The sequence below is a fragment of the Fukomys damarensis genome, unplaced genomic scaffold (assembly GCF_012274545.1).
Source record: "Fukomys damarensis isolate Sample0158 unplaced genomic scaffold, DMR_v1.0_HiC HiC_scaffold_12, whole genome shotgun sequence".
Lineage (NCBI taxonomy): Eukaryota > Metazoa > Chordata > Mammalia > Rodentia > Bathyergidae > Fukomys > Fukomys damarensis.
Window position 1 is genome coordinate 7,479,979 of NW_022900924.1, and position 10,247 is coordinate 7,490,225.

Below are 10,247 nucleotides of genomic sequence, written 5' to 3' on the forward strand. Positions count from 1 at the left end.
AAAAAAAAAAAAAAAAAAAAAAAAGGAGAGACTGAGACAGAGAAAGTGGGGGATGGATTGGGGGAGGGAGGTGATTCTCCGCCCCTCCCCCAATCACCAGCCTTAACACAGCGAAGCAATAAAAAGCTGCAGTATCCACTTCCTGGCTTTGATTTCTGGTAATTTTAAAATATGCCATTACAATCAAGCAGAAATTATACAGTTTAAAAAGAGAGTGAAGTGGGGCTTACTGCAGGGATGAAAGTCCTTGACTGCAGAACACAGCACAGCTCCTTGGGGACCTGGGACGTGAGCAGGTGGCAGGAATAGGGCCACCCCCCAGCGTCCCTGGTCACCAGCCTGGAGAACACACCCTGGCATGTGGGCGTGACAGGCGGGGCATCCGATGCACATGCTCCCACTGGAACACACACGCACCGTTCACCTTGGGACACTCCCTGCACCTGCAGGCAGTCCCCTGGGGCGCACCTGGAAGGCCATGGACCTTTCCTGCTGCAGGGCTTTGGCCACCCTAGTGCAGGGGTGAGGGTCAGAGGGCAGAGCTGCACAAACCAGCCCACGGCCTCCCTTCGACAGATGGGAAACTCAGGTCAGAAGAAAGCAGCCCCTGCCTGGGCCACCAGCAGACATGGCTAGGGAGCTTGGCCCACACCGCTGAGCTCTGCCACTGCCCAGAGGCCAGGAAGAACAGAGGCGGGAGGCCCGGGCCCTGGAGTGCAAAACAGATGTGGGGGTGGGGGAAGCCTGGACCGCCCCCAACCCCCAGGGCTTGCTGTGTGACCCCAGGTGGGCAACTGCCCCTCTTCGAACGAACGTGAAAGTCACTCCAGGATCCCTACGAGCCCCCAGAGCATTTTCTTCCTAGGTCTGGCCATGTCCAGCCCTCCCTCACCCTTTCACCAGGTGCCAGGGGCCAGGGGCCAGCAGCCTGGCCCTCGCCAGGCCCACAACTCCATGGGCCACCAGTGCCCGCAGCTGGCCGTGCAAAAGGCTAGGCCAGGCTGTGGCTGTGAGGGGCGAGGGCAGACTGCCTGCTGTACAGCCGCTCCAGCTGCCCCTCGCTGGGAGCTCTTCCGGAGGCAGCACCAGTAGTCGAGCAGAGACACCAACCAGAGATACCAACGGAGCTCAGGTTGCTGGAAGACCAGCAGGGAAGGCCCTGCCAGAGAGATCTTTACATTTGGACAGGAGCGGTTTCCTCCCCTTTCCTCTAATTCCCCCATTCCTGTCCTGCTGCTGGGGCTGGTGGGGGAGATCCGGCTGGGGGATGGGCCACCACTGCCAGTTTCGGAATCAGCCCCTCATCTACAAACAAGACAAGTCAGAGGCTCTTCTGGCCTGGCCAGCTCATCTCCCGAGGTTCCCTCTGGACAGCTCTCATACCTCCTCACCTCAGGTCCTCCGCCTGCAGCGTCAGCCTCATCCCTGTCGGTTTTAGCTCTGTCCCTTTGACTCTGGCCCAGGTGTCTCCTCCCCTGCGTGTCCCCCATGTCAGTCCTAATCACACCAAGCTGTAACTACCAATTTTCACGCCTGTCTCTCTCTCCACTGGACTGAGAGTTTCGGAGGGGCAAGGACTGTGTCTTATTTCTTTCTCTCCTCAGTGCCTGCCAAAGAGTAATCACTTAATAAATAGGTGTCGAATGAGCGACTGCATCAATGAATTGGTTATTGTCAGATAAAGCAACTGAGGCCCAGAGAAGCCAAGCATCCTGCACAAGGTCACACAGCAAAACCTAGGACAGGACTGGGGCCTGGGACGCCACCCTACCTCCTTGCTTCGTGGCACTGTCTCATCTGCAGGAAGCCAGCCTCCCAGAAACCCACATGGACTGGTTGCTCCCCAGGCAGGGCCAGGGACCATCCAGAGCACTGTTCATTTTGAAACCCTATCTGCAAAATCTGACTGTTTATAAGCTCAAGGTCTTTTGTGACTTTAATAATAAAAAGGGGGAGAGGGAGGGGGAAATGTCGCAAGCCTCAATGATTAGAATGCTTTGGCACCATCCCTGACGTGGGGGCTGATAAGACGCCTTATCTCAGAGACACGGAGGAAAAGGTCCCTCCACCAGATAACGCCCCCAGCTGTCGATATGCCCTTTCATAGCTGAGGATTTAGATAAAGGAAACGTGACGGGGAGGGGAAAGAGAGGAAGGAACTTTGCAAGTCCGAGGAGGAATTGAGTCTGCTGCTCGCCCTGGCAGAACAATAAGCGGGAGAAGGGATGTCTAAGGGCTGTCTTTATTTTTATGAAAAGAACAGAGAACTGCGGCCTTCGGCCCGGCCTGCCTTTTGTCATCTCTCCCTGCCTGTCTGGCTGCAGAGGCTGGTGGGAGGAGATGACTTGGAAATGGCAATGTGGACCTCAGTACTGTAACAGCTGCCGGCACTTACCGACCGCCCCACGCCAGGCCCCTTCCTTCCACCTCCCTGACCCTCTGCCGTAGCGTCTGTGTTTAGCCGTATCTCACAGATTAGGAAATGGTCTCAGAGAGGGGCAGCAACTGGCACAAGGACACATAGCTTTTAAGCGGCAGAGCCCAAGGGCATCGACAGATTCTGAACCTCAGCCCATGGAATGGCGACTCTGTAAGGCCGGGGGTCCATCCGCCCCCATCTCCAGTCAGGTGGGCAGGGAGAGCGGCAGCCAGGCCCCACTACTCTCCAGGGCCCCAGTCCACTCTGATTTCACCGGAGTGCTGGGATCGCAGAGGGGGAGACGAAGGCCACAGGGCGCAGGGGCTCCCAGGCGGCTTCCCATCCATCCCCTGAACGTTCAGCGTGCACACAGCGTGAGGCCTGCACTGGGCAGAACGGTGAGGACGCGAGCGTGCCATGTCTTGCTCATTTGGGTAGTGAACACTTGCCCGGAATCTTCTGAGGGCCACTCCTGCGGGACGCTCTGGAGTATGGAAATCAGCAAAAATGTCCTGCCCAGAACTGCCCTCCATAGCTAAATCCAGCCCTGGCTAGAACCAGACTTTGCTGGCCTCTGCCCTCACACTCCAGCCTTGCCCACAGCAGCAGGTGGGTGGGACTTGCCCTCCTGTGGGCCGCACCCCCTCCGCAGGCTGGGCCAGGGCAAGACTGTGCCCCTTCAGCCTTCATCCTCCCCCTTCTGGCTTCTGGGGCTCCCCTTCAGGCCTAAAACCAGCTGTGGCCAGGAGCGGAAGGTCATACCAGGCCTTTCCCAGAGTCAACAGGACTAGGAATCCTGCTGGCCCCGCAGGCTCAGGGTGGTACTGGCCAGCCAGCAACTAGGTACTGGGTTCTGATCAGCTGAGTGACCTTGAGGAAGTCACTGCACCTCTCTGAGTCTGTTTTCCTGGCTGAAGCTTACAGGAGACGGAGTGAGCTGACTGCATGAAGGACACACGGGGATCGTACCGTTTGATTTTCAGACACAAGATATACACAAAATACAGATCCTCGGCCTGTCGGTTAACAAAAAGGACTTTGGAGTCAACCCCATCTCTGAGGGATTTGGAATCTTGATCTGGGATGAGATGGGAAGCTGGAAAACTCCAGTGGTTTGTGCAAAAGCAGACTGGACAATGTGGATGCTGAGTTCCCTGAAAGGAAGTGGAGGGTAAGACGGTGCCCGTCACTCCTCCGGGCCTCACGGCGGGCACCTTCCCACTCTCCACGGCTGTCACTCGAGTCCCCTTCTCATCACACTGTCCTGGCCACACAGCCGCCCCAACCCCAGGAACAGGCTGAGGGGATGGTGGGAGGCCAGGATCGAAGAGGAGATTGAACTCCAGACTGGGGCGCCGAGGTCAGAGCCCAGCTGTGTGGTCCTTGGAAGGTCGCTTCTCTGGTCAGTCCCTAGTACCACGAGCCAGACCGGCCCAAGCCTCAGGAAGCTGAGTCCTCTCTCAGGAGGAAGGGGCCAGAAGCCACGTGCCCTTGACCAGGATGGAAGGGGGAGGGACCCTTACTCAGGAATGACTGGGAATCTGGGCACAGTCCCTCCCTGCCTCCCTTTGGGGCTCCCTTGACAGGAGGATCCATTGTCTGGCTCTTTCTTCTTCGCCTCCTTGTCCTTACGTCTCCCTCCCCTCCTGCCCTGCTGTCTTTCTCTCCCCTGCCTGACCCTTGTCCCTCTTCCCTTCCTCTGCACCAGTCTCCCCATCAGTGTCTCTGCAAGGCAGCCACAGCAGAAGCCCCTCTCCTGCTGCTCCCTCCCCCAGCCCTATTCCAGAGCCTGAGGCCTTCCAGGGGACCCTGTTAATAATTAAATGTTAATCTAAAAAGCAATTTGAGCTGCAGCTAGGAAGATCTGGTTAGAGATTACATTAGCATGGAGGAGGCCAGGGTAATTTTCTTTAACCCCTCTCCTGATCTCTCCAGCGGGGGAATCTTCAAGTCACACTGCACTGCTGATTAAACCGGCACCGGGCTTGGCTGTGGATAAGGGGCTTGTGAAAAGTGATTATTTCCCACTGCCATTTGGGCCACAGCACCAGAAGGGGATTTTAAGGCTGGGGGTGGGGGAGCACTACTTCCTTCAACAGGAGGCCTCATCTCCCACCAGAATCACTGCAGCACCCATGCTCTCACCCTCACCCTGGCCAGAGGTCCCCCTAAGATGTAAATCTGGTCACTGAGCATATTTCAGACAGAGATGCCAGCCCCACGCATGCTCCCACGCCCCTCTGTTTAGTCCCCTCTTGCTGTTTCTGTCACCTCACCTGGGCCTGGTTCTGGGCTGGACAATGGAGCCAGAGATGCTGTTAGCACTGGGCCAAATGAGAGACCAAAATGATAAAGTGATCATCACGAGCTCTGAGTGGCAGCTGGAGTCCTCTGGTGGGTCTCCCTCAACACCCAGCTCTCCCACCTGCACGCTCATGCAGTCCTTTCTGCTCATACTTTTCCTGGGTACCCCCACACCTTAAGTTTCTACCTGACCTTCACTGGAATACCAGGTTCCTCAGGACTGGGCACTGGACCCGGAGACGTTAGAAGTTCTGGGCCAAAGGAGAAACCAATAAAAAAAAGTTACAGTCACAAATTCTGGATGGCCTATAAAATACATCAGGTGTATAATAAATACATGCAAAATAGTCCAGTGAATGGATTCCTGATGTGGTTCTGCCCAACCTTCTATGGGTTCACAGTGTGTTTCCAGTACCTATGCATAAGAGGACCCCAGGAAAACATTACCCAAAGAAAGGTGGGAAGAGGCAGGGCTCAGGAAGTGTCCTGTTGGGACACAGGACTGGGGTCTGGGGCATGCAGCTGTCCCCGTGCCCTTCAGCACCACGGCCAGCTCCTAGCGCCTGAACAAGAGAGGGGTGGGGCCTTCAGGGAGCCTAGTGAAGTCAGCCACCATGGGAACTAGCCTTGATGCTATCTGTCTTCCTCAGTACTCCAACCTCCAGGGACAGCATGACAAACACCTACTGTGTGTCCTATGCTATATCCTGGGCAGTCACAGACTCCTGGGTGTGTGGGAGGCACCAGAGGTTTAATAAGGCAGAAGACAAAGGGAAGCCAGGATGGGGCCAGCCCAGATCAGCGATGGCGAACCTTTTAGAGCTTTCAGTTATAAAATTAACGGCTAGCTGTGGCACCCGTGCCATGGGTTTGCGGTCACTGCTCCAGATGTTTCCTAAAGAGACTGGCGCAATCCCATTTGGACTTTAGAGATCGTTGCCTGATTTGTATCCCTAAACTAATTCCCAGATTTGTTCCTGAAAGCTGGCTTTGGGCAAATGCCTCCATCTCTCTGAGCATCAGTTTCTTCATCTGAAAAAGGGGTTAATTCATTACCACGAATGTGCCAAGGTCATGGGTGCTGTCTAAGGGGGCACGACTATTATCATTTAGGATCATGCCGTGCAGATGAGCAGGAAATAGCCAAGTGGAGGCACCGGAGAGGGGTTCCCGCTTGAGCCTGCATAGACAAGCAAGTGCTTGGACACAGGTGTGAGGGGTGGCAGAGCTTGGGCTGCAGAGGGCAAATGTCTGGTGAGGACCAGACAGTGCCTCTTCCGGGGGAAGCCTGCCAGGGACCCAGCTTCCAGGCATGGAGACCTGCTTTGCTGAGGACAAACTCTGCTTCAGGGCAGGGAGAGTCTCAGAGAAAGAGCAGCAATGGCTGGCACCAAAGAAGGCTCAAAAGCCCCCCTTCCAGAAGAGAGGAATGGGCAGACTGGTAACAGACCTGGCTGGTCCCACCACCCTGCCAGAGCCACGGCCCTCCAGCAACGGATCCCAGGGACTGGGATCCTCCTCCTCTAACGAGCCTGTGGGAGGTCCTGGCAGGGAGCGGGACAGAATCTCAAACCCTTCCTCTGCTGTAGCCTCCCAAAGTCTCCTCCCCAGAGTCAGGTTCTGAGGTGGGGAGTGTGGGGAGAATGACACTGTTCAGTTACTGGGGGCCTCCCCTGCCCTAGTTCTGGCCTTGGCCATCAAGTCACCACCCCATCACCTGCCAGCAAAGGTGGGAGGAAGCTGGAAATCGATACCAGTATCAGCATCATGACACAGTGGGTAGGGAGCCCAGCAAAGAGACCCCTCCAACCCAGTATTTTTGGAGGGAACCTGGGTCTTTACAGAGCAGCAGCATGTAAATGGAAACCAGAATGGAGGTGGCACCAGGAGACACCAGACAGAATGGGTCCCCAGGAGAAGGAGCACTGTGCAGAGGCAAAGAAGAGAGTGGGGTGAGAGGGCCTCAGAGCCCCCAGCCACCCTCCCACCCCGCCCCGAGTCTCCACACCCACAGTTCAGGGTTAAACCAGCCAACAGGGAAGATCTAATAGTAAGAGCAACAATGGAGCCAGTTTTTCTTTTTAGTGCTCCCCACGGGCTTGGTGCTTTACAGACATCACTTCATTTAGCCCACCTCACATCGGGACAACGATGGTCGATGTCACACTAAAGCGGAAGCAGGGTGGAAGGGCAGTTCAGGGCCAGGGGCAGACTGGACGGCAGAGAGGGCAGAAAAGCCCCAAGGATTCAGACACAGAGAGGAGGAGGAGGAGGAGACCAAACCAGGGCAGGACTGGTCCAGGAGCGTCTGAAAGACCAAGAGCTGTGAAGGGGGTGGGAAGCAGATAGAAGCAGCTGGTGAAGGCTGGTCTTGTAGCCTAAAGCAAAGATCAACAGATGTTTCTGGGGCTGGGGCAGAAAACGAGAGGAGCCTTTTGGGCAGGGGCCAGAAAAAGGACACTTGGGCTCAAACACAATGCCAACACTGGGCTTAGCATTCCACACCTGCACTGGTGAGCTTTCACAATTTGGCTTTTAAACCTTTGAGGGCCAAACATTCACCTCCTAGGAATGGGCTGGTCTCTAGCTTTCAGCTTACTCCTGCTCCCAGCTGGGGCGGGTGTCTCCAATCCTCTTATGGGGACAAGCCCCTCCACGTCATCCAGCCGCAGAGCACTGCGGTTTGCAAACCCCTGCGCTCAAAGCCCTGTTCTACCAGAGCCCAGCTGTGTGACTGTGTTTATCTCTGGGGAGTTTTATTTTTCTCCTTTGTGCTCCTCTGCATTTCTAATTCTTCTACAATGAGCAGGCACCGCTTCTGTCTCTCTTATCACAAGGATGTTTCAAAGGGGTTTTAACCCCTGACCACCTGCAGACGGGAGGCTGGGGCTCATGCATGTTTCCCGGGACAGGGCACAGCAGCTGAGAGGAGAAGTAGGTGGGGGACAGGCAGGGGTCTAATGCCCTAGATACTTTGAATGGCGAGCTTTCTGGGGAGCCAGACCGGGTGCAGCCAACCCACAAGCAGGTCCTGGCAGCGACACATCTGCAGCTGAGCCCCGCTCTGTCCAGGACCCCTTCATCTCCTGGCCTCCAGCTCTTCTCCAGACACATGGCCAGGCCACACGATTCCACGTGTAATTCACTTCCCTTTCCGCTCAAAACTGCCCTGTTGGCTTCTACAGCATTTCTGACGACATACTTGGAGGCCACGTGGGAACCTCTCCCCACCCCTATGTGCACTGTCCCTGTCCCCTTGCTAACATCGCTCGGTCACGCTGTGATTCTTTCTGGTCCTCCAGCAGGACAACCTCAGTGCTGCCCTGTGGCCTTTGCATTCATGATTTTGACGCTAGCTCGACATTTCACACCAGCACTGTCCAACAGGAGTACACAGTAATACCGGCCCTGTGGGTTATGTGTAAATTTCCTAGTAGCCAGAGGAAATGAAACTTAATAATGTATCTTATTTAGCCCAATGGATATTAGTTATCACCCCGGGATGTAACACATAATCAAGAAATACCAGTGAGACACTGTATTCTTCTCATACTGTGCTTTGGAATCTGGTGGGTCACACATGGACGGGGCCATCTCAGCTCACACTCGCCTCACGGTGAGGCCTCCTAACCACCTGTGCAGAGTGCCGGCCACACTGGCCCCAGCACCCCAACCCGGCCGCCAGCCTTCTCCTGGCAGTTCCGTCACCTCAGTTTGAACCCCGCCTCTTCCCAGAGGCCCTCCTGCTCCGCCATTACCCCCTCACCTGCCTTCCTCCACTGTCATCGGCACCCCGAAACCATGTGCTGGCGAATGGCGGAGAGCCTCCCCCAGCAGGGCAAGGACCCACTGTGTCTGGGTGCTCGGCACACAGTCGGTGCTGCAGGGGGCAGGGGCAGGTGGGAGAGGGGCTGGAGGTAGCAGGCCTGGTGCTCGTCTACCTACATTTCCAACTCCACTCTGGGTGATGGGGCAGTGGTGGAGTGTGTGCGTGTGTGTATCGCACATGGGGAAGACACACACGCACACGCGTGCGTGCGTGCACACACACACACACACACACACACACACACACAGCCCTCCCTCGCCACCCCCCCACTTCTGAAAAGTGCCTGGCCTGGAAGATGGGCCTCCTTTCAAAATCAGCCCGGTGCAGAAAAACGGCTGTGACAGCACAAAGCCGAGATTGAATCAGCGACGGGCCGATTGCCTGGTGACGGTTACAAATGATCTGATGTGGAAAAGACAGGATCAGATGTGTGCAGAACAACGGCTGCTCCACACCCGCACAAGCCAGACAACAGGCTGCTGGGTGGGCAGCAGGCGGCAGGTGGCCCCCAGGAGCCCAGGCCAGGGCACGCCGACCGCAGGGGAGCAGCGGGCCCTTCTTCAGGCCAGGCCCCGCGCTTGCAAGGCTAAGTCAGACACCCCAGACGCCCAGCACCTGGGCAGAACGGCCCCACAGGAAACCGAGTTCTTGGCTTCCTTTAGATTCTCCATCTCCAAATACAAAAAGATGAACTTTACTTTTCTAATCTGGGAGGAAAAAAAAACTTTGCCCCAGTTCCTGGCCACTCTTCTCTGAACCCCAGAAGCCTGGTAGGGGGGCCATCCTGCCATACACAGCTCCCACCCTATCCCAGGCATGGGGTGACCCCTACCAGGGCTCTCAGGCACCCAGGACTGAACGTCGCCCCACTGTGACCCTTACCAAAGCCTTGTGCAGGGAGGTTGGACCCAGAGGGGCTGTGAGGCTAACGCAGAGGAGGCCCGCAGTGAGGGGGCTGAGCCTCAGGCCAAGCACGGATGGTGGAACCTTTATTCCCCAAAGCTGCTTGGTAACCCAGAGCTCACAATCCTCTCTGGCCATCAGAGCTGGCCACCCTCATCTCTCCTGATTTTTTTAGACAGGGTCTTGCTATGTAGCCCCTGACCTTGAACTTGCAACACCCCTCCTGCCTCAGCCTCTCAAGTGCTGGGATCACAGGCACGTGCCACCATACCCAGTGGGTCTCCTGCCTTCTTTCATCGCACACCTAGAACACTGGGCCCCAGAGAACTAAGTGAACGCTCAGCAGTGCGGGCAGGAGTCTCCTCCTGGGGGACTGTTGGAGGTACAGCCTGGCCATGGAGGCTCAGGGGCTGTGGAGCTTCTGGAGGAAGGGAAAGCCTCCCACAAAGGGCTGGGCAGGGGTATTAGGCCCACCCCATGGGGGTTGCTTATCCATCCAAGCTTCCTGTTCTCGGCACGCACAAGCAGAAGCTCAGTGGTGGGGTTGGATGTGACGCCGGGTCTGCTGCACACTACAGTCCACAGCATGGCCACACGGAGGGAGGGCTGGGATCACAAGTGGGCACTGCATGGCCCCGAGAGGCTGACACCAAAGAAGCCACGACCACCACACTGCAGACTCCTCCAGGTCTCTCTCTCTCCAGCCCAAACGGCGCTGCCTTCAGTCCCCAGAGGCAGCCTCTAGAAAGAACAAACCCAGAGCCGAGTTCAGGTTCCAGCTCTGACACTCAC

At 56.4% G+C, this 10,247-nt stretch overlaps 1 protein-coding gene across 1 annotated transcript in view; it reads right to left on the reverse strand.

The window, feature by feature from the left end:
* Nucleotides 1-1,794, reverse strand: part of Fam222a (family with sequence similarity 222 member A) — a gene marked incomplete at its 3' end in the record, with an annotated part of 25,708 nt that extends 23,914 nt beyond the window's left edge. Inside the window, exon 1 of the mRNA XM_033762277.1 lies at nucleotides 1,772-1,794. The remainder of the gene's footprint in view (nucleotides 1-1,771) is intronic.
* Between the last annotated feature and the right edge of the window lie 8,453 nt (nucleotides 1,795-10,247).